At 43.4% G+C, this 21806-nt stretch overlaps 2 pseudogenes; one reads left to right on the forward strand and one right to left on the reverse strand.

Moving 5' to 3' along the window:
* Nucleotides 1-13180: 13180 nt before the first annotated feature.
* On the reverse strand, nucleotides 13181-13299 carry LOC134941217 (5S ribosomal RNA; annotated as a pseudogene).
* Nucleotides 13300-15980: 2681 nt separating this feature from the next.
* LOC134941228 (5S ribosomal RNA) lies at nucleotides 15981-16099 on the forward strand (annotated as a pseudogene).
* The last annotated feature ends 5707 nt before the right edge of the window (nucleotides 16100-21806 follow it).

Consider the following 21806-nt stretch of genomic DNA (forward strand, 5'->3'; position numbering starts at 1 on the left):
GGTCCATACACACACACACACACACACACACACACTGACACTATACAGGGGTCCATACACACACACACACACACACACACACACACACACACACTGACACTATACAGGGGTCCATACATACACACACACACACACACACACACACACACACACTGACACTATACAGGGGTCCATACATACACACACACACACACACACACACACACACACACACACACACACACACACTATACAGGGTCCTTTATATACAATCTTAGGGGGGCACATCTAATATAATAATGCAGCACTGTTGGACACTGGAGAGAAGGACTCTCCTACCGGAATTAGTAGCAGGGCTGATCATGCTCTGCCTCCATTGCTGCTGTGATCCAGGGCCGGTTGTTGCGGGTGCCGGCAGGTGGAGGGAAATTGTGCGGTGATCATGTGTGCCGGCAGGGGTGGAGAGGGTGCGCGGTGGACATGTGTGCCGGCAGGGAAGAGCGGTGCGCAGTGACCATGTGTGGGAGGAGGTGCGGTGAACATGTACGCTGGAGGGGGAGAGGGGTGCGCGGTTATAATGTGTGCTGGCGGGGGAAGGGGGTCGTGCGCGTCACCCCCTCACATGCTGTACGGACGGTGCGTGTACCTGCTGCAGTCAGACACTCAGACTCAGTAGACTGCATCGGCCGCCCGGGAGGGAAATGTGATGTCTGCTGCTGATTGGGAGCCAGGAGCCGCGACCCGCCCGCTGCCCACTGACGACTGACGACTGCACGCACTCGCCAGCTCCAGCCTCCAGGTCATGTGTGCCTTCCCCTCCGGACCGCGGCGGGATCCTCCTGATGGCGTGGTGTGGTGCGGCGCAGCAGACGCTCGGCTCTTCTGCAAACTCTTGATTGGTAAGCCCCGCCCCCTGGCAGAAGTTGGCAAGGCTAAATACGATAGTGACCCACCGGTGGAACCACCGGTTCCCCGGCAGGCCAGTCCGAGCCTGATTATAATTCATTTTCATAAACATCATCTTCTCCACATTTTCTGGAAGTAACCTCCTACGCTGATCGCTGACAAGGTTACTGGCTGCACTAAACACTCTTTCGGAGTACACACTGGAGGATGGGGCAACTTAGGTAAAATAAAGCCAGTTTGTGCAAGGGCCTCCAAATTGCCTCTTTTTCCTGCCAGTATACGTACGGACTGTCTGACATACCTACTTGGATGCTGTCACTCATATAATCCTCAACCATTCTTTCAATGGTGACAGAATCATATGCAGTGACAGTAGACGACATGTCAGTAATCGTTGGCAGGTCCTTCAGTCCGGACCAGATGTCAGCTATCGCTCCTGACTGCCCTGCATCATCGCCAGCGGGTGGTTTTGGAAATGTTATCCTTTTCCTGGCAGCTCCAGTGGCGTGAGAAAATGAAGGAGGAGCTGTTGGCGGGTCACGTTCTGCTTGACTTGACAATTGTCTCACCAGCAGGTCTTTGAACATCTGCAGACTTGTGTCTGCCGGAAAGAGAGATACAACATAGGCTTTAAACCTGGGATCGAGCACGGTGGCCAAAATGTAGTGCTCTGATTTCAACAGATTGACCACCCATGAATCCTGGTTAAGCAAATAAAGGGCTCCATCCACAAGACCCACATGCCTAGCGGAATTGCTCTGTTTTAGCTCCTCCTTCAATCTCTCCAGCTGCTTCTGCAAAAGCCTGATGAGGGGAATGACCTGACTCAGGCTGGCAGTGTCTGAACTGACTTCATGTGTGGCAAGTTCATAGGGTTGCAGAACCTTGCACAACGTTGAAATCATTCTCCACTGCGCTTGAGTCAGGTGCATTCCCCCTCCTTTGCCTATATCGTAGGCAGATGTATGTGCTTGAATGGCCTTTTGCTGCTCCTCCATCCTCTGAAGCATACAGATAGTTGAATTCCACCTCGTTACCACCTCTTGCTTCAGCTGATGGCAGGGCATGTTCAGGAGTGTTTGCTGGTGCTCCAGTCTTCTACACGCAGTGGCTGAATGCCGAAAGTTGCCGGCAATTCTTCGGGCCACTGACTGCATCTCTTGCACGCCCCTGTTGTTTTAAAAAAAAATTCTGCACCACCAAATTCATTGCATGTGCAAAACATGGGACATGCTGGAATTTGCCCACATGTAATGCACGCACAATATTGGTGGCGTTGTCAAATATAACAAATCCCCAGGAGAGTCCAATTGGGGTAAGCCAATCTGCGATGATGTTCCTCAGTTTCCATAAGAGGTTGTCAGCTGTGTGCCTCTTATGGAAAGCGGTGATACAAAGCGTAGCCTGCCTAGGAACGAGTTGGCGTTTGCGAGATGCTGCTACTGGTGCCGCTGCTGCTGTTGTTGCTGCGGGAGGCAATACATCTACCCAGTGGGCTGTCACAGTCATATAGTCCTTAGTCTGCCCTGCTCCACTTGTCCGTGGTTAAGTGGACATTGGGTACAACTGCATTTTTTAGGACACAGGTGACTCTTTTTCTGACGTCTGAGTACATTCTCGGTATCGCCTGCCTAGAGAAGTGGAACCTAGATGGTATTTGGTACCGGGGACACACTACCTCAAGCAATTCTCTAAGTCACTGTGAACTAACGGCGGATACCGGATGCACGTCTACCACCAACATAGTTGTCAAGGCCTGAGTTCCGCTTTGCAACAGGATGACTGCTGTGATTTTTCATCTTCCTCGCAAAGGACTGTTGGACAGTCAATTGCTTACTGGAAGTTGTACAAGTGGTCTTCCGACTTCCCCTCTGGGATGACGATCGACTCCCAGCAGCAACAACAGCAGCGCCAGCAGCAGTAGGCGTTACACTCAAGGATCGATCGGAGGAATCCCAGTTAGGAGAGGACTCGTCAGACTTGCCGGTGACATGGCCTGCAGTACTATTGGCGTTCCTGTCTAAGGAGGAAATTGACACTGAGGGAGTTGGTGGTGTGGTTTGAAGGAGCTTGGGTACAAGAGGAAGAAGGGATTTAGTTGTCAGTGGACTGCTTCCACTGTCACTCAAAGTTTTTGAACTTGTCAATGACTTCTGATGAATGCGCTCCAGGTGACGTATAAGGGAGGATGTTCCTAGGTGGTTAACTCCTTACCCCTACTTATTACAGCTTGACAAAGGCAACACATGGCTTGACACCAGTTGTCCGCATTTCTGTTTAAATAATTCCACACCGAAGAGGTGATTTTTTTTGTATTTTGACCAGGCAAGTCAATGGCCTTATTCATCCCATGGACAACAGGTGTCTCCCCGGGTGCCTGACTTAAACAAACCACCTTTCCATCAGAATCCTCCTTGTCAGTTTCCTCCTCAGTGCCAGCAACACACATATCCTCATCCTGGTGTACTTCAACAGTGACATCTTCAATTTGAATATCAGGAACTGGACTGTGGGTGATGGTGGAAGGAGCCACCTCTTCCGTCCAGTGTTGGGAAGGTCAGGCATCGCAACCGACACAATTGTACTCTCCTGGGGGATTTGTGATTTAGAAGAATGCACAGTTCTTTGCTGGGCTTTTGCCAGCTTAGCTCTTTCCATTTTTCTAGCAGGAGGATGAGTGCTTCCATCCTCATGTGAAGCTGAACCACTAGCCATGAACATAGGGCAGGGCCTCAGCCGTTCCTTGCCACTCGTGTCGTAAATGGCATATTGCCAAGTTTACGCTTCTCTTCAGACGCTTTTAATTTAGAATTTTGGGTAATTTTACTGAACTTTTGTCTTTGGGATTTACATGCTCTCTACTATGACATTGGGCATCGGCTTTGGCAGACGATGTTGATGGCATTTCATCATCTCTGCCATGACTAGTGGCAGCAGCTTCAGCACTAGGTGGAAGTGGATCTTTATCTTTCCCTATTTTACCATCCACATTTTTGTTCTCCATTTTTTTATGTGTGGATTTATATGCCAGTAATATATCTGGAATTAGATGGCAGTAATGTCTGGAATTAGATACCACTAGATAGATACCAGATACCACTGTGACTGGAATGATGATGACCTATGCACAGTGACAGGACACTACCAAAGCACCCTACAGCAGCAAGATGCAGTACAAGACACTGGACTTTAAGTCACCACAATGTAGCACTGATACTGAGCACAGATACTGAACACTGTTCTGGATAATAAAACTGGCATGGAGCAGCAAAATACAGCAATGGACTACTGTACTGTACTACTATATACTGGTCAGTGGTCACCACAATGCAGCAATGATAATAATGGGCACAGATACTGAGCACTGTTCTGGATAATAGAACTGACATGGGGCAGCAAAATACAGCAATGGACTGCTGTACTTTACTACTATATACTGGTCAGTGGTCACCACAATGCAGCAATGATAATAAATGAGCACAGAAACTGAGCACTGTTCTGGATAATAGAACTGACATGGGGCAGCAAAATACAGCACTGGACTACTGTACTGTACTACTATATACTGGTCAGTGGTCACCACAATGCAGCAATGATAATAAATGAGCACAGATACTGAGCACTATTCAGGATAATAGAACTGACATGGGGCAGCAAAATACAGCACTGGACTACTGTACTACTATATACTGGTCAGTGGTCACCACAATGCAGCAATGATAATAATGAGCACAGATACTGAGCACTGTTCTGGATAATAGAACTGACACAGGGCAACAAAATACAGCACTGGACTACTGTACTGTTCTACTATATACTGGTCAGTGGTCACCACAATGCAGCAATGATAATAATGAGCAGAGATACTGAGCACTGTTCTGGATAATAGAACTGACATGAGGCAGCAAAATACAGCACTGGACTACTATACTACTATATACTGGTCAGTGGTCATCACAATGTAGCAATGATAATAATGAGCACAGATACTGAGCACTGTTCTGGATAATAGAACTGACACGGGGCAGCAAAATACAGCAATGGACTACTGTACTGTACTACTATATACTGGTCAGTGGTCACCACAATGCAGCAATGATAATAATGAGCACAGATACTGAGCACTTTTCTGGATAATAGAACTGACACGGGGCAGCAAAATACAGCAATGGACTACTGTACTGTACTACTATATACTGGTCAGTGGTCACCACAATGCAGCAATGATAATAAATGAACACAGATACTGAGCACTATTCAGGATAATAGAACTGACATGGGGCAGCAAAATAAAGCACTGGACTACTGTACTGTACTACTATATACTGGTCAGTGGTCAGCACAATGCAGCAATGATAATAATGAGCACAGATACTGAGCACTATTCAGGATAATAGAACGGACACAGGGCAGCAAAATACAGCACTGGACTACTGTACTGTACTACTATATACTGGTCAGTGGTCACCACAATGCAGCAATGATAATAAATGAGCACAGACACTGAGCACTGTTCTGGATAATAGAACTGACATGGGGCAGCAAAATACAGTAATGGACTACTGTACTGTACTACTATATACTGGTCAGTGGTCACCAAAATGCAGCAATGATAATAAATGAGCGCAGATACTGAGCACTTTTCTGGATAATAGAACTGACACGGGGCAGCAAAATACAGCAATGGACTACTGTACTGTACTACTATATACTGGTCAGTGGTCACCACAATGCAGCAATGATAATAAATGAACACAGATACTGAGCACTATTCAGGATAATAGAACTGACATGGGGCAGCAAAATAAAGCACTGGACTACTGTACTGTACTACTATATACTGGTCAGTGGTCAGCACAATGCAGCAATGATAATAATGAGCACAGATACTGAGCACTGTTCTGGATAATAGAACTGACATGGGGCAGCAAAATACAGCAATGGACTACTGTACTGTACTACTATATACTGGTCAGTGGTCACCACAATGCAGCAATGATAATAAATGAGCACAGATACTGAGCACTATTCAGGATAATAGAACGGACACAGGGCAGCAAAATACAGCACTGGACTACTGTACTGTACTACTATATACTGGTCAGTGGTCACCACAATGCAGCAATGATAATAAATGAGCACAGACACTGAGCACTGTACTGGATAATAGAACTGACATGGGGCAGCAAAATACAGTAATGGACTACTGTACTGTACTACTATATACTGGTCAGTGGTCACCAAAATGCAGCAATGATAATAAATGAGCGCAGATACTGAGCACTGTTCAGTATAATAGAACTGACACGGGCCAGCAAAATACAGCAACAGACTACTGTACTGTACTGTACTGTACTACTATATATATACTGGTCACCACAATGCAGCACTGATACTGAGCACAGATATTGAGATGAGATTTCGCTGATATTGGGCTATTCAGGCAGAGAACGTAGCCACGTCCTCTCGCTATCTCGACAATGCACGAGTGAAAATGGCGGCGACGGGCGGCTCTTTATATGGAATCCGAATCTCGCGTGTTAGGCGGGAAGAACTGAGGCTGCCTCGGACCCATGTAAACCACGTGAAGTTCGGGGGGGTTCATATCTCGCCGAACCGAACCCGCTCATCTCTAGATCCTAATATATATATATATATATATATATATATATATACATATATATATACTAGAGATGTCGGCGGGCACTTTTCGTGTTTTGTGTTTTGGCTCTAATTCCCCGCTCATGTTTTGGTTTTGTATTGGTTTTGCCAAAACCACCCTTTCATGTTTTAGTTTTGGTTTTAGATCTGGATGATTTCTGAAAAAAACATAAAAATGGCTAAAATCACAGAATTTGGTGGTAATTTTTATCCTACGGTATTATTAACCTCAATAACATTAATTTCCACTCATTTCCAGTCTATTCTGAACACCTCACACCTCACAATATTTAGGCCAAAAGGTTGCACCAAGGTGGCTGTATGACTAAGCTAAGCGACACAAGTGTGCGGCACAAACACCTGGCCCATCTACATGTGGCACTGCAGTGTCAGACAGGATTGCAGATTTAAAAAATAGGCCCCAAACAGCTCATGATGCAAAGACGAAAAAGAGGTGCACCGAGATTGCTGTATGACTAAGCTAAGCGACACAAGTGTGCGGCACAAACACCTGGCCCATCTAGGAGTGGCACTGCAATGTCAGACAGGATGGCAGATTTAAAAAGTAGACCCCAAACAGCACATGATGCAAAGAAGTAAAATAAGTCCCCCGAGGTTGCTGTATGACTAAGCTAAGCGACACAACCGCCTGGCCCATCTAGTAGTGGCATGTAGTGGCTGAATGTCGAAAGTGGCCCGCAATTTTTCAGTCCACTGACAGCATCTCCTGCATACCCCTGTCATTTTTCAAAAATTCTGCAATTAGTGGACTTATACGGCAGTACACCTGGACTAATACAGTAGTACCCCTGGACTTATACGGCAGTGTCAGACAGGATGGCACTTTAAAAACCATGCCCCCAAACAGCACATGATGCAAAGATGAAAAAGAGGTGCACCAAGGTTGCTGTATTACTAAGCTAAGCGACACAAGTGTGCGGCACAAACACCTGGCCCATCAAGGAGTGGCACTGCAGTGTCAGACAGGAGTGCAGATATCTAAAAAGACCCCAAACAGCACATGATGCAAAAATGTAAAAGAGGTGCAATGAGGTAGCTGTATGACTAAGCTAAGCGACACAAAAAATTGGCCCATCTAGGAGTGGTATTGCAGTGTCAGATAGGATGGCACTTAAAAAAAATAGTACCCAAACAGCACATCATGCCAAGAAGTAAAATAGGGCAATGAGGTAGCTGTATGACTAAGCTAAGCGACACAAGTGTGCGGCACAAACACCTGGCCCATCTAGGGTTGGCACTGCTGTCCCACTGCACTAATGGCAGATACCGTACGCATGTCTAGCACCAGCATAGTTGTTAGGGCCTCAGTAATACACTTTGCAACAGGATATATATATATATATATATATATGGCAGTATCACTGGAATATATGGCAGTACCACTGGACATATAGGTCAGGATCACTGGAATTCTATGGCAGTATCACTGGAATTATACTGCAGGATCACTAGATTTATACGCCAGTACCACTGGAATTATACGGCAGGATCACTGGAATTATGCGGCAGGATAACTGGAATTATACGGTAGGATCACTGGACATATACGGCAGTATCAATGGACATATACGGCAGTATCACTGGACATATACGGCAGTATCACTGGACTGGATTTATATGCCAGTACCACTGGAATTATACGGCAGGATCACTGGATTTATACGCCAGTACCACTGGAATTATACGGTAGGATCACTGGAATTATACGGCAGAACCGCTGGACATATACGGCAGTATCAATGGACATATATGGCAGTATCACTGGAATTATACGGCAGTATCACTGGACTGGACATATACGCCAGTACCACTGGAATTATATGGCAGGATCACTGGAATCATACGGCAAGATCACTGGAATTATACGGCAGGATCACTGGAATTATACGGCAGTACCGCTTGACATATACGCAGTATCAATGGATATATACGGCAGTATCGACGGACATATACAACAGTATCACTGGACATATACGGCAGTATCACTGGACTGGATTTATATGCCAGTACCACTGGAATTATACGGCAGGATCACTGGAATTATACGGCAGGATCACTGGAATTATACGGCAGGATCACTGGACATATACGGCAGTATCAATGGACATATATGGCAGTATCACTGGACATATACGGCAGTACCACTGGAATTATACGGCAGGATCACTGGATTTATACGCCAGTACCACTGGAATTATATGACAGGATCACTGGAATTATATGGCAGGATCACTGGAATTATACGGCAGTACAGCTGGACATATACGTCAGTATCAATGGACATATACGGCAGTATCACTGGACATATATGGCAGTATCACTGGACTAGATTTATACGCCAGTACCACTGGAATTAAACAGCAGGGTAACTGGAATTATACGTCAGGATCACTGGAATTATACGGCAGGATAACTGTAATTATATGGCAGTACCGCTGGACATATACGGCAGTATCAATGGACATATATGGCAGTGTCAATGGACATATACGGCAGTATCACTGGACATATATGGCAGTATCAATGGACATATACGACAGTATCACTGGACATATACGGCGGTACCGCTGGACATATACAGCAGCACAGGAACACCACCACTGGACTGATGCAGGACAACACAGCACCACTGCAATGGACTGGACTTATACAGCAGCACTGGACATATGGCAGGAGAGGACACCACCACTGTGACTGAACTGATGCAGCACAATACACCACTGAACTGATGCAGCACAACACAGCATCACTGGACTGGACTTACAGTATACAGCAGCACTAGACATATGGCAGCAGAGGACACAACCACCGTGACTGGACTGATGAAGCACAAGACACTAACACTGAACTGATGTAGGACACTGAGGACGGAGACACATCCTCTCTCTACACTCTCCAATGCCGGAGTGAAAATGGCGGGGACGCGCGGCTCCTTATATGGAAATCAAACCCCGCGAGAATCCGACAGCGGGATGATGACGTTTTGCCTCGTTCTGGTTTCCGAGTCAGGCAGGAAAACCCGAGCCGGACTCAGAGCCGGGCTCGGGTAGTGAAGTTCGCTCATCTCTACTATATACAGTGCATCCAGAAAGTATTCACAGCGATTCACTTTTTCCACATTTTGTTATGTTATAGCCTTAATCCAAACTGGAATAAATTCATAATTTTTCCCCTCAAAATTCTACACACAATACCCCATAATGACAACGTGAAAAAAGTTTTCTTTAGATTTTTGCAAAGTTAATAAAAATAAATAACAAAGAAATCACATGTACATAAGTATTCACAACCTTTGCTCAATACTTTGGTGATGCACATTTGGCAGCAATTATTTATTTATTATTACCAGTTTTTTAAATAGTGCACACATATTCCGCAGCCCTTTACAGAGAATAATTGTCCATTCACATCAGTCCCTGCCCCAGTGGAGCTTACAATCTATGTTCCCTACCACATGTACACGCACACACATTCAGACTATGGTTAATTTTGTTGGGTGCCAAATAACCTACCAGTATATTTTTGGTTTGTGGGAGGAAACTGGAGTACCCGGAGGAAACCCACTCAAGTACGGGGAGAATATACAAACTCCACACAGTTAGGGCCATGGTGAGAATTGAACCCATGACCTCAGTGCTGTGAGACAGTAATGCTAACTATTACATCATCAGTACTGCCTCAAGTCTTTTTGAATATGCTGCCAAAAGCTTGGCACACCTACAGTATCTTTGGGCTGTTTTGCCCATTCCTCTTTGCAGCACCTCTCAAGCTCCATTAGGTTGGATGGGAAGCGTTGGTGCACAGCCATTTTCAGATCTTTCCAGAGATTTTCAATCTGATTCAAGTATGGGCTCTGGTTGGGCCACTCAAAGACATTAACAGAGTTGTCCAAGCCACTCCTTTGATATCTTGGCTGTGTGCTTAGGGTCGTTGTCCTGCTGAAAGATGAACAGTCGCCCCAGTCTGAGGTCAAGAGCACTCTCTGGAGCAGGTTTTCATCCAGGATGTCTCCCAGTTCCTGCCACTTAAAAACATCCCCACAGCAAGATGCTGCCACCAGCATGCTTCACTGTAGGGATGGTATTGGCCTGGTGATGAGTGGTGCCTGGTTTCCTCCAAACATGATGCCTGGCATTCACGCAAAAGAGTTCAATCTTTGTCTCATCAGACCAGAGAAGTTTGTTTCTCATGGTCTGAGAGTCCTTCAGGTGCATTTTGGCAAGCTCCAGGTGGGTTGCCATGTGCTTTCGTCTGGCCACTCTACGATACAGGCCTGATTGGTGGATTGCTGCAGAGATGGTTGTCCTTCTGGAAGGCTCTCCTCTCTCTACAGAGGAATGCTGTAGTTCTGACAGAGTGACCATCGGGTTCTTGGTCACCTTCCTGACTAGGGCCCTTCTCCCCCGATCGCTCAGTTTAGACGGCTGGCCAGCTCTAGGAAGAGTCCTGGTGGTTCTGAACTTCTTCCATTTATGGATGATGGAGGCCACTGTGCTTATTGGGACCTTCAAGCAGCAGATATTTTTTGTACCCTTCCCCAGATTTGTGCCTCGAGACAATCCTGTCTCGGAGGTCTACAGACAATTCCTTTTACTTCATGCTTGGTTTGTGTTCAGACATGCACTGTCAAGTGTGGGACCTTATTAAGACAGGTGTGTGCCTTTCCAAATCATGTCCAATCAACTGAATTTACCACAGGTGGACTCCAGTTAAGCTATAGGAACACCTCAAGGATGATCAGTGGAAACAGGATGCATCTGAGCTCAAATTTGTGCTTCATGGCAAAGGCTGTGAATACTTAAATTTGTGTTTCATGGCAAAGGCTGTGAATACATATGTACATGTGATTTCTTCATTTTTATTTTTAATAAATTAGCAAAAATCTCAAAGAAACTCTTTTCACGTTGTCATTATGGGGTATTTTGTGTAGAATTTTGAGGGGGGGAAAAATAATTTAGTCCATTTTGGAATAAGGCTGTAACATAACAAAATGTGAAGCGCTGTGAATACTTTCTAGATGCACTGTATATATATTTATACCATACTTGCCTACCTGACCCTCTCCATGAGGGGAGAAAATGCTCTGTTCCTGGACTTTTCTGGTAATGTATGATTGCCATCACCTGTGGTGAGCTAGTTAATTGATAAGAAAGGTGTTTCACCACAGGTGATGGCAATCATACATTACCAGGAAAGTCCAGGAACAGAGTATTTTCTCCCTCATGGAGAGGGTCAGGTAGGCAAGTATGATTTATACACATATAAATATGTATATCTCTCCTTCATCCCCCATAAACACCACAGCCTGTGTCTCCCTCTCTCCTTCCTCCTTCACATCCCAGTTTGTCTCATCCCAGTAACTCCATGCTGCATTCCTAGCTCCCCCACCTCATGTCTCGTAACTGCCTGCAACAGAGCTGGACCTGGAAGAGCGGGGGCACACTTGCCCCGTGCAGTCACTGTACGTGAGAGGCTTCTGTCACTCTGAGGTTGTGCCCACACCGCCTACAGCTCGCTGCTCTATTTGGGCAAGGCAGCTCACATCCCTGCCGGGCACAAAGTGGTGTATCCTTGGGGCCCCTCTGATCCTTGGGGCCCTGTACAGGTGTCCTCCTTTAACGCCCCCTGTCGCCGACCCTGATGATATCTAGGAATGGGCCACATAAAGTATATATAAAGAATGGCATTATACTGCCACTCTAATAATATTCAGCAAGTATTATGAGCCCTAAAACCTACAGTCTATTGAGTCCATTCAAACCGACTGATAAGTCCTATAAGAATATTGAGAACATTTACAGAGTCACTTAAATCTAATCCATTCATATTTGCTGAGAGACTCCGGTTTCATAGACACTGACCGCACCATGCAATTAGACATACTTGCCTACCTGACCCTCTCCATGAGGGAGAAAATGCTCTGTCCCTGGACTTTCCTGGTAATGTATGATTGCCATCACCTGTGGTGAAACACCTTTCTTATCAATTAACTAGCTCAGAGTAACTGCAGAGTAACATGTATAAGTGGCTTTACTGTGACATAACGTGTATAAGGGGCTCTCCTGTATGGCGTAACGTGTATAAACTATGTGGTGAATAACGGACAGTACTGTGTGGTGTAATCTGAATTGGTACTATTCTGTAGCCACGCCCCTCACCCATGAAGCCATGTCCCTTTTTTGAACATGGTGGGGCACCCAAAGGAAACGTTCGCACTGAGCTCCGCAAGGTCTATAACTGGTCCTGTTACCAATATTGGATTTTTAAATATTTTTTCTTTTCAAATGTAACATGCACTGAATTCAGGAAAAAGAAAGCAAAGAAAAGTGACCTTTGTTGGGAGCACTCGCTCTTGGAAACAGTTATGATTTGAATAGTAAGTGATAATGTAAATGTGAGATAATTAAAACGTAACCTTTAATAATCTTTAAGTAAGATATGAGTACACCAACAAAATTTATTTGTTTAAAATGTGGTTAGGCAATGTAAACCACCAACTTGAAACTAAGACTGTGAATATATAGATGAAAAAATATATATAAGGCAGTAATACTAGGCCCTCCAGGCATTAATTGATGAGGTTAGTGCAATAACCGATGTAGTGCCGTCAAAAAACCTACAACACCTGGTATTCCTTAGTGGTCAACCACCTAAGTACTGACCAGGCCCAACACCGTATTGCTTCCAAGATCAGACGAGATTGGGCATGCGCGGTGTGGTATGGTAGTAGATTTTGAATTGATAAGGCAAAAAGACTACAGCTGGTATGCAGCTATTAGACAAACCATAAACCTGGTTATTAAAATGAACACATGGTCTCTTGATAGAGAAACATATGTTTGACCGTCATTGCACCATATTGTAGCCCAAATGTATAGGTATACGGAGGTTTAAATCATGTGGTCAAAAAGTTTTGCCAACAGGAACCGCCTGTATATTGCTTTATGTGCTGTGCCGCATCATTAGGAGTGGGTTTTTGTTGGGTAAGGCAGATATGCAAACCCTTGTTGTACTGAGGACATGCCAAAGTGTCTGTTATGGGGTCCAGGAGAGAACTGACTCAGTTGCTAACTGGATCACCCTGTTCGGTATTAAGTGAGAAAAAGGTTATTAATAACAGTCATATTAGTTAACATCAAAACATAAATGTGTTTGAAGTAATATAATATAATTGAAGCTGAAACTGAAGTAATCTAGGACTTTCCACTTTTTTGTCCCTCTATGCCATCACAAACAGTATAGGGCAGGGAATGGAAGTGAGCCAAAGATACAAATTTATCAGCTTAAAAGACAGACTTGGGAAGTGTATAAGATGGATAGGAAATATATCTTGAGAGACACAATCTCTATTATCCACAAGAGGCTAACTAACACAATAGTGCCTGAAATACCAAGTATGTGTCTTTATAACAATATTATTGAGCCAATATGCTTTCAATGAAAAATAATTTTTGCATGTATCCACAGTATATCAAAAGTGTATAAATCTTAATTTTTATCATAAATTCATGCCAGGTATCATTTATGTTATAATTGCCAGGGTATACACAACAGTTTTTTTGTCTGTATTAGAACCTGCATGAAAAGATAAAACAAGGATAATACCTATAATATAATTGCCAGTACCCTAATCAGTAGCCGATTGCTCCTGATTGTATTATATCAGTCACATGAGGACACAAATTGTAACAGATAACCATGTGTTTTTTGAAACACCTAAAGCACCTGAAAAGCAATAGTTTCCATATATAATAGATAATGCCTTTAGTGAATGGCACAATTTTGCCGGAAAAGACCAATGCACTTAGTGTTAAAATTACATCTGTGCGTGGCTGGAGAATGGGAGACACATAATGTGCAAGATAGGAGAGAATACTTGTAAACAAACGGTATGTTTCTCCTGCTCCCTGTATGCCGCTGACCACCCGGCTTCATCAGCTGTGCGTCTATGCGGCTCGCCTGGTCTCCTCTCCTGCCGGTCTCCTCTCCTGCTGGTCTCTGGAACAATTATGTGAAATTAACAGGTGTAGCCAATGAGTGGCTACCCGCTTAGATTTAAGCTAGGTCCGGACACCTCATGTTCACGCTACCCGTGAACAAGCAACTGTGAAACGTACGTCGGGGAGGTGGACGCGGTCACGGTGAGTGCGCTCACGTGACCAGAGACCGGCAGGAGAGGATACCAGGCGAGCCGCATAGATGCACAGCTGATGAAGCCGGGTGGTCAGCGGCATACAGGGAGCAGGAGAAACATACCGTTTGTTTACAAGTATTCTCTCCTATCTTGCACATTATGTGTCTCCCATTCTCCAGCCACGCACAGATGTAATTTTAACACTAAGTGCATTGGTCTTTTCCGGCAAAATTGTGCCATTCACTAAAGGCATTATCTATTATATATGGAAACTATTGCTTTTCAGGTGCTTTAGGTGTTTCAAAAAACACATGGTTATCTGTTACAATTTGTGTCCTCATGTGACTGATATAATACAATCAGGAGCAATCGGCTACTGATTAGGGTACTGGCAATTATATTATAGGTATTATCCTTGTTTTATCTTTTCATGCAGGTTCTAATACAGACAAAAAAACTGTTGTGTATACCCTGGCAATTATAACATAAATGATACCTGGCATGAATTTATGATAAAAATTAAGATTTATACACTTTTGATATACTGTGGATACATGCAAAAATTATTTTTCATTGAAAGCATATTGGCTCAATAATATTGTTATAAAGACACATAGTTGGTATTTCAGGCACTATTGTGTTAGTTAGCCTCTTGTGGATAATAGAGATTGTGTCTCTCAAGATATATTTCCTATCCACCTTATACACTTCCCAAGTCTGTCTTTTAAGCTGATAAATTTGTATCTTTGGCTCACTTCCATTCCCTGCCCTATACTGTTTGTGATGGCATAGAGGGACAAAAAAGTGGAAAGTCCTAGATTACTTCAGTTTCAGCTTCAATTATATTATATTACTTCAAACACATTTATGTTTTGATGTTAACCAATATGACTGTTATTAATAACCTTTTTCTCACTTAATACCGAACAGGGTGATCCAGTTAGCAACTGAGTCAGTTCTCTCCTGGACCCCATAACAGACACTTTGGCATGTCCTCAGTACAACAAGGGTTTGCATATCTGCCTTACCCAACAAAAACCCACTCCTAATGATGCGGCACAGCACATAAAGCAATATACAGGCGGTTCCTGTTGGCAAAACTTTTTGACCACATGATTTAAACCTTCGTATACCTATACATTTGGGCTACAATATGGTGCAATGACGGTCAAACATATGTTTCTCTATCAAGAGACCATGTGTTCATTTTAATAACCAGGTTTATGGTTTGTCTAATAGCTGCATACCAGCTGTAGTCTTTTTGCCTTATCAATTCAAAATCTACTACCATACCACACCGCGCATGCCCAATCTCGTCTGATCTTGGAAGCAATACGGTGTTGGGCCTGGTCAGTACTTAGGTGGTTGACCACTAAGGAATACCAGGTGTTGTAGGTTTTTTGACGGCACTACATCGGTTATTGCACTAACCTCATCAATTAATGCCTGGAGGGCCTAGTATTACTGCCTTATATATATTTTTTCATCTATATATTCACAGTCTTAGTTTCAAGTTGGTGGTTTACATTGCCTAACCACATTTTAAACAAATAAATTTTGTTGGTGTACTCATAACTTACTTAAAGATTATTAAAGGTTACGTTTTAATTATCTCACATTTACATTATCACTTACTATTCAAATCATAACTGTTTCCAAGAGCGAGTGCTCCCAACAAAGGTCACTTTTCTTTGCTTTCTTTTTCCTTAGTATCTATGTATTAGACCTATGGGAGCACCATCGACAATCACCCTTTTTTTCTACTTATAGAAATTTTCTCCCAATAGCAGATGGTGATAAATTCCAGAATTTTTTTTCTGGTTGGTCGGTTTCCTTGGAAACATCTTCAAATTATCAATCCATTTAACATCACTTAGTCCTGTGCGGCATCCTTAATCCAATTCCTTACATGCACTGAATTCAGTAAAGGGGAGGGGGCACCAAAACATACCCTTGCTCCGGGCACCATGGCACCTAGCTATTCCTCTATGTGCCACACATACTGTAAGATTACAAATGTAGACACGCTCATCGTGGCTACATCTGAGCGATACATGCACTCCTGGCGTGGCTAGGTGCCTCCGTGCCTGCCTAGCTGCACAGAGCTGTGTCTAAGACACACGTGTATGCAGCCTAGATGTAGCCACACTGAGCACCATGCCCCCCCCCCCCCCCAACTCTGCTGCTTCCGGGATGCAGCCACAATGTGTAAATTCAGCAGGCGCGCTGCCGTCACTGTGCATGCACAGTTTGCCGATGCTGGCAAACTTAGCTGCAAGCCGCTAATGCGGGCAACTCTGAATCATTCCCATAGAGACTAAAACATAAAAGTCAACACAGGTACAAGATGTTGGCATTATTAATCAGCTGACGTGCTCTATTTTGCTTATAGAGGAAAATTTTTTGATTTGTTATCTAGTACTTCAAATTAGGACTCTTCGTTTAAACTATCAGTCTTCACTAAATGAAAACAATATTATGGGCAGGCTTTAATTTATTGGTATATAAAGCAATAAAAACATAGGTGTTTGATTAAATTATCACATAATGGGCCCGATTCAGACCTGATCGCTGCTGTGCATTTCTGTGAGGCGATTATCAATTCACTACGCATGCGTTTGCACCGCAATGCACACGTGCATCGCCAAACAACAACAGGCATCGCCAAATAGTGACCAGCTAATGCTAACATTTCAATCGCACAGCAATTCGCAAGCTGATTGACATGAAGAGGGTGTTTGTGGGTGGTAACTTGCCCTCTTCTGGGAGTGTCAGAGAAAACGCAGGCATTCCCAAGCTTTTTCTGGGATGGTATGGGATGTCAGCTCTGGCCCCGAACAGCTTGTTCTTTTCGCATTGTAGGGCTGCAACAGTCTGCACTCTGCATACAGTGGGAAAATCATTCGATGGTGAGTGGGGTGCAAACAGATTTGCAGCTGTCTGCTGACTGAGGGACATTACACATGTAATCGCACACTTGCACAGGCGAATTAACACTCCCCTTGGGCCGGCGACTATCTGATCGCAGGCAGCAAAATTAGCAGCCCAGCGATCAGGTCTGAATTATGCCCAATATCTCAATATCAGGTATAATATAATAGAAATAAGCCAATTTAACATTAAAGTTGATTCGGTTACTGGAAAAGTAAAAAAAAGTTTGATTATTCAGATTTTGAGATATTACCTCAAAAATCAGTTTTGTATAAAGTTTACCTTGCTTATTACCCACTTTGCAATTTCGTTTCAACATTTAGAGTAGTGTCTCGATTCTGGCATCTGTATTTTGACAACCGGGATCCAGACTGCGGGGATCCTGACCGGATCCCATTAATTTAGTGGTAGCAGTTGTAAAAAGGTGATAACGCTACCAGTGGAATTGGCCAAAAACTTTGTTACGAGTTTTACAGGACTGCTGCCCACATGTCCACACAGTTTTTGCCTATTATTTTCTGATGATTCTGTTGCTGGAGTCAGAATAAACACGCTTTTTATCCTTGCAGAGTGTTTGCGTCTACAGTGCCTTGTTCTGTGCTCACTCTGCTAAAAATCCCTAGCACAGAGTGAGCTACAGTGAGCGATTCCTTCCCATTGGTGTTGTTTTATGCCTTAGGGGACTCGGACGCTCATATTTCAAAAGCACGGTATTTAGTGCACTGTACATACTTTAAAGTCTATGAGCTACATTATTCCTTTCACACATTAGTTGCGTCTGCATACACAATCTTTAGTTGCGTCTGCATACACAAGTGTTTTAACATGTTCGTTTGTATCTGTATAAACTATTTTTTATTTTTTTTAACTCTCTCCGTCTGACCATTGGTCACCATCTGTATGTACACTATGCAGTACAGGACTGTATATTAACATTACAGTCATCACTGACCATTTGCCAGGGCTTGTAGATCAATCCGCCACTATTCGATCTAAAGTACTGGATTAGTGGAGCATTAGTCACCCAGTGGTGGAGATGTGTATTGCATGCTGAGTATCTAGTCGCGCCTCAACGCATCTGTCCGTGATTAAACTCAGCAACCTATGCTATCGCCTAGGCGTGACTAAATCTCTGTCTAGGCGCAGAAAGAGCCAAGATAACAGAGGACCCATCTGTAGATGCAGGCACTTTAATTGAGGGAGCCTGTGACAAAAAGAACATTGTTTGCATTTGGTCAGCAATCTGCCCAGTGGTGATTGTTAAAATAATGAATTAATAAATAAATCTCAATATACTGTACATGTGAATGCCAATAATGTAGTACCTGAGCAGGGACAGACTCTCCAGCTGGCACTTCTGGCAAATGCCAGCAGGGCTGATGGCATGGTCTGGCCACATGGCACACATAAAGCTCCACCTCACAACGCTCTATCCATCCACCCGGCACATAGAGACATGGGGTATGCCACAAGGCCACGCCCCATGACCCATGGCCATGCCCCTTTTTATGCGCACATGCCTGCAGCTCTACATTGCCAGGGCTATTTTACTGCCCCAGGTCGTCCCTGTACCTGAGGGTACAGAGTTTTGTGTCCTTTGATGGGTGTTATTTGCTGAGTGCAGATTCAGGACATGGAGATGAATTCTCACCTTGCTGGATGGATAATTTATGTTAAATTCAAAGTGTAGATAAGACCAAATACTTTTTCCAACTTCTAATCACAATTGTTATAGTTAAGTGGATTTTAGGTGCATACATGCATATGCAGTAAGTACATTTTGGATGGTCCCTCACTCACATGTTACTTTAAGACGTAAATGACGCTTAATCAAGCAGTATACTAACAGAAAAATCGAAGGGATGAAATGAATGAAAACGAGTGGGATGGTCTTTAAAAGGGCTTTTTCACTCTTTCCATCCTGTGTATTTTCTTTTACATTTACAATCCCAATACTGAGATGTGGACTTGAGTGACGCTTAAATGACGCTTAATCAAGCAGTATACTAACAGAAAAATCGAAGGGATGAAATGAATGAAAACAAGTGGGATGGTCTTTAAAAGGGCTTTTTCGCTCTTTCCATCCTGTGTATTTTCTTTTACATTTACAATCCCACCAAAGATTTATATTCCACAGCCAATTCCTAATACTGAGATGTGGACTTGAGTGTACTAAGCAGACAAATAGGATCATTTATGGAAATAGAATAGCAGATTTTCCCTTCCATAGATGACCTTTACTGAGATGGTTAGGGACATATGGAAGCATAATGAAATCTGGAAACATGAGTGGAATTAGAACTGCAGGATAGAGTGAAGTACAATGTTTGGAAGCAGAATGCTGAATATCAACTTAAAAGCAAGATGGAATTTGGAAGACGTTACTATGGCTTGGAAAGCACAGTGGAATTTCAACACAATGAGTTTTCAGATTCTTGGCATTTATAGTGTAAAAACTGATTTACCAATTACTATGTAAGATTACTGCAACATTTTATTCATATCGTATATCCGTTTTTTTCCACCTGGATTTCACACCATTGTAACTTTATACAGTATAATGACAAACAGCAGTTTGGCCTTGTGATCCATATGTATAAAGTTGAATATGCCTGTATTTTGCATTGACAACTTATTTTAGTCCAATATATAGGATTTAATTAGTTATTGGTCTATTATGAGGTAGAGATGAGTGGGTTCGGTTCTCAGAGAACAGAATCCCCCGAAATTCACTGTCCGAGCTGGGAACCAAGCCCAGCTTGAGAATTCACCACCAGACTCAGAAACCAGAATGAGGCAAAACGTCATCATCCTGTGGTCAGATTCTCATGAGTTTAGGATTCTATATAAACAGCCATGCATCACCGCCATTTTCACTCTGGACATGGAGAGTAGGGGAGACAGACCTCTGTCTCTCTGTGGGTGGTGGCATTGGGTGGGGTCAGTGTGTGCTTTGAAGGGTTGCTGTTCCTGTCACTGTGGTGTCCCTATGCTGTTAGGGATGCTGTCCTGGCTGTCACTGGTGTTTTATGTGCTGCTAGGGGTGCTGCAGCTGTCCTGGCTGTCACTGTGTCATACAGGGGCATTGTCCTCCTGTATGCAGTGAAACTACAGGGGTACTGCTGTTAAAATAAATGTACACTGGTCCTGTATGCAGTAAAACTGCAGGGGTGCTGCTGTTAAAATAAAAGTACACTGATCCTGTACGCTGTAAAAATACAGGAGTGCTGCTGTTAAAATAAAAGTACACTGGCCCTGTCTTGTATGCTGTAAAAATACAGGGGTGCTGTTGTTAAAATAAAAGTACAGTGGTCCTATATGCAGTGACAATACAGGGGTACTGCTGTTACAATAAAAGTACACTGGTCCTGTATGCTGTAAAAATACAGGGGTGCTGCTGTTAAAATAACAGTACACTAGTCCTGTATGCTGTAAAAATAAAGGGGTGCTGCTGTTAAAACTAAAGTACACTGATCCTGTATGCTGTAAAAATACAGGGGTGCAGCTGTTACAATAAAAGTACACTGGCCCTGTCTTGTATGCTGTAAAATACAGGGGTGCTGTTGGTTAAATAAAAGTGCACTGGTCCTGTATGGTGTAAAAATAAAGGGGCACTGTTATTAAAATAAAAGTACACTGGTCCTGTATGCTGTCAAAATACAGGGGTGCTGTTGTTAAAATAAAAGTACACTGGTCCTGAATGCTGTAAAAATACAGGGGTGCTGTTGTTAAAATAAAAGTACACTGGCCCTGTCTTGTATGCTGTAAACATGCAGGGGTGCTGTTGTTAAAATAAAAGTACACTGGTCCTGTATGCTGTAAAGATACAGGGGAGATGCTGTTAAAATAAAAGTACACTGGCTCTGTCTTGTATGCTGTAAAAATACAGTGGTTCTGGTGTTAAAATAAAAGTACACTGGTCCTGTATGCTGTAAAAATACAGGGGAGCTGCTGTTAAAATAAAAGTACACTGATCCTGTATGCTGTAAAAATACAGGGGTGCTGCTGTTAAAATAAATGTACACTGGTCCTGTATGCTGTAAAAATACAGGGGTGCTGTTGTTAAAATAAAAGTACACTGGCCATGTCTTGTATGCTGTAAAAATGCAGGGGTGTTGTTGTTAAAATTAAAGTACCTTGGTCCTACATGCTGTAAAAATACAGTGGCACTGTT

Source organism: Pseudophryne corroboree, chromosome 1 (genome assembly GCF_028390025.1).
Source record: "Pseudophryne corroboree isolate aPseCor3 chromosome 1, aPseCor3.hap2, whole genome shotgun sequence".
Lineage (NCBI taxonomy): Eukaryota > Metazoa > Chordata > Amphibia > Anura > Myobatrachidae > Pseudophryne > Pseudophryne corroboree.